The sequence below is a fragment of the Papaver somniferum genome, chromosome 1 (assembly GCF_003573695.1).
Source record: "Papaver somniferum cultivar HN1 chromosome 1, ASM357369v1, whole genome shotgun sequence".
Classification (NCBI taxonomy): domain Eukaryota; kingdom Viridiplantae; phylum Streptophyta; class Magnoliopsida; order Ranunculales; family Papaveraceae; genus Papaver; species Papaver somniferum.
In genome coordinates, this window is record NC_039358.1 from 19,261,833 (window position 1) to 19,265,556 (window position 3,724).

The 3,724-nt window shown below is 38.5% G+C and overlaps 1 pseudogene; it reads right to left on the reverse strand.

Moving 5' to 3' along the window:
• Positions 1-2,132: 2,132 nt before the first annotated feature.
• LOC113341666 lies at positions 2,133-2,232 on the reverse strand (annotated as a pseudogene).
• Positions 2,233-3,724: the final 1,492 nt, after the last annotated feature.

Here is a 3,724-nt window from a genome sequence, read left to right on the forward strand (position 1 = left end):
GACCCTTCAGAGCAGTCTTTTATTCAACAACATATATTTTCTATCGTTCCTGTAACAGTCTGCAACAATTATTACTGTTAGTATTTCTCTGTAACAGTGCTTTCTGTGACAATGCGTTTTGTAACAATTACAACTGTTACAAACACGCTGCTTCATACCTTCTCTTCTATTTAATCAACTTTTGGGCAACAAACATGTATTTTGAGCACCTGAATAATATGAGGAGCTAAACCCCTTAGCCGAGTCGACGGAGGAAGCCATTATTCCATGAAAAGTGGTATATTTCTATTTTAATTAGTTCTTGCAATTTCTTTTATGATTATTTGCATGGAACTAATATTGGAAAATTGATTTTTATTGAATGATTGTGATCCGTTTTGATGAAGCATGCTTAGCTTAAGACTTTTGATGTTTCATGCTTGATGTATACAATTGTTACTTCGAAAATATACTAGAGGCAATAAATTAGAATCACTTTAAACGCAAAGAATTACATGAATATTGATTAGATTAAATCAGTTAATTGGTTAATGGTGGAATCCTGAGTCTTGGTGCTTTTTATAATCTTGATAACAACAACTTCTTAAGTTTTCTATTGAGTTTGAATCTAAAATCGAATCTTCACAAATCTGAGTGAACGATACTTTACTACCACTTTCTACAACAACATAAAAACTACATCAATTTTTGGCGCCGCCGACGCGGATTTGTATTAGGTTTTAGGTTTTAGATTTATTTTATTTATTTTAGAATTTTTGTTCTCTTTTACGCCTTTGGTATTTTTCGATTCTTTTCAGATTGGAGCGAAGCTACAAGGAAAGAAAAAGTACTATAAAAGGAAAGCATCGCCAAATAAGGAAAGAAAAGAGGAATCCAAAAGGAGTGAAGAAGAAGATTTTGTATATAGTTATTTTGTTTTATTTTTAGAAACTGTAAATAGGGTTTTATTTTTTGTAATTTTTCTTGTTATTTTTGGACACTTTTTGAACTTTATTTTTGGACTGGGACATTATTATTTTTAAACCCTACGGAAGGGTTGGTTTAAATAAAAATTGTGTGCAGAGAAGGACGGTGATTACGATATCGCCTCGGCCTCTCGGGTTCGTACATGACATAGGAGCCGTGGCCCGAGTCGACTTCAGCGGTTCTTTGCCCGTCTGGTACGGGAGGTAAGTTTTTCGAAACACCCGCGAATCCTCTGTCAGCGGGTTTACTGTATTCCTCCGTTTGCATATATGTTGAGGACTTGAAAACGGCTGCTTTAATTTCCTAGTAAAGGGCAAGGACTGGCCATACAAGATAAGGGTTCGGATTTCATCACCGTTCTCTTCTTGCCCGCCTTAGGAAAACGAAATCAAACGCGAACCTAAGCCTAAAATTTTGACTAGAACGAGACCGATGGGGTAACGAGCTTAATAGGAAAGTCGTTCGAAAAATATTGGTTACTCTTTTGAGCATACTTCGAAGTTCATGATGGTTTCTGTGAGTTGAATGCGTGATTGCGCCGCCTTGTAGCCGGTGAGGCCTTGGGTATCAAAGCTCCACTGATCTTCCCTCGCCTCGATTCAACTTACTTTGACTCGGATTGATTCCAGAGGGGTTTGCTCAGATTGTAACGAGTTCTTTTTCTAAAGAATAGAAGCTGGTCTAGAAACAATCTAAGTGGAACCATCATGCTTTTTGTTTGCTAGAAAATTAGGTTTGATTTGGTTGAGTCAGCCTTGTTTTGTGATTACATAGAATCCCAAATATCCCGATAGTGCCAGAAATGACAACTTTAAAAGCTTTGTTGAACCCTACTAGGACTACTCGTCCCTCCTGTATCAGGTTAGCTGAAACTGAAGCAAATTATGAACTTAGGCCTGGGACCCTACATATGCTCCCAATCTTTTTAGGGAAATAAAATAAAAACCCATACTTCCATGTTAGGGACTTTGAGGAAATTTGTAGTACCCTAAAAATTAGAAACCTTGATGATGATGCTTTGAAACTCAGGTTATTCCCCTTTTCTTTAAAAGATAAAGCCAAGTCGTGGCTGTACAGTTTGGCTTCCGAATCAATCGAAACATATGAACAACTTACATCTGCCTTTTTGAACAAGTTTTTCCCTAGGCACAAAACATCGTCTATTAGGACGCAAATCTGCACATTTTCTCAACAGGAGGGAGAGTCCTTGTATAGGTATTTGGAAAGGTTCAATGACTTATTATCCCAATGTCCTCATCATGGTTTAGAAAAGGTTAGGCTAGTTCAAATCCTTTATGAGGGTTTAGATTATTCGACAACAACCATGGTTGAGTCTCTATGCACTGGTGGTTTTGAAAACCAAACTGTTGATGCGGCGATGGAATTTTTGAATGAAATCACCGAATAGACCCAGCAATGGGAATATAGTAGGGAACCCAAGAAAACAATTCTTCTAGGTAGAGGAAACGTTAATAGGGTAGAAGGAGGCTATGAATCAGATGCCAAAATTGATGCTATAGCAAAAAGGTTAGAAGCCTTAAAATTGGGTCATACTAGTGGTAGAATAGAGCCTTCTTGGGAAGGCCAGAATAATGAAGAGCAAGCCAATGCTCTCTATAATAACACTAGGTTTGATAACCGTCATAAGTTTGACCCATATTCAGAAACCTATAGTCCTGATTGGATAAACCATCCGAACCTTTCATGGTCTAAGGGCCAGAGTCTAGGTCAGTTTAGTAATTCTAATGCTCCCCCAGATTTTGGTTACACTAAGAATTCATCAGGCCCAGAAAATAAAACGACTAGCTTAGAGGAATCTATTAAGATGTTAGCAAAAACTCAGGATATGTTAGCACAGAGCCAAATTAGTTTTCAGCAGGAAACCAAGCAGAACTTTCAAACTAATGCTCAGAGCCTTGCTAAGCTAGAACTTCAAGTCGGCCAAATAGCTAAGACCTTAAGTGAGAGAGATAACGGAAGGCTCCATAGTCAGACTACCCCCAACCCTAGGGGAGTTCATGAAGTAGGTGCAAAACCATTTAATCAAGTGAATTCTGTCACAACCCTTAGGAGTGGTAAAACGGTAGACAATAGGGTAGCCAAGCCTAATAGTGGACATACTGTAGATCCACCTTCTAGTTCCCAAGATGAGCCCCAGAAGGAGCCACTAACTGAAGAAACCGATAAAATTTCTAGTGATGCCAATGTGGTTCCCGACAGGTCTCATTTTGTACCCAAAGCCCCATATCCATAGTTGTTAGCTCCAACAAAGAGAGAGTCGACTTTCAACGAAATACTAGAGATATTTAAGCAGGTAAACATTAACATCCCTTTATTAGAAGCAATTAGGCAAATGCCTGCTTATGCCAAGTTCCTTAAGGACCTTTGTACACGAAAGCATAAGCTTAATGTCCATAAGAAAGCCTTTTTAGCTGGTCAGGTAAGTTCAATCCTTCTGAACCAAACATCCCCTAAGTATAAAGATCCTGGATGCCCCACCATATCTTGTGTGATCGGTAATTATTCAGTAGATAAGGCATTGCTTGACTTAGGAGCTAGTATGAACTTACTCCCTTATCATGTATACAACCAGCTAGGTCTTGGAAAGTTGAAACCGACTAAAATGACATTGCAATTAGCTGATAGGTCTGTCAAAGTACCTCGTGGTGTCATAGAGGATGTTCTGATTGAGGTTGATAAATTTATTTATCCAGTGGATTTCGTTGTTCTAGATACCCAGCCTGTTCAGGATCCTAGT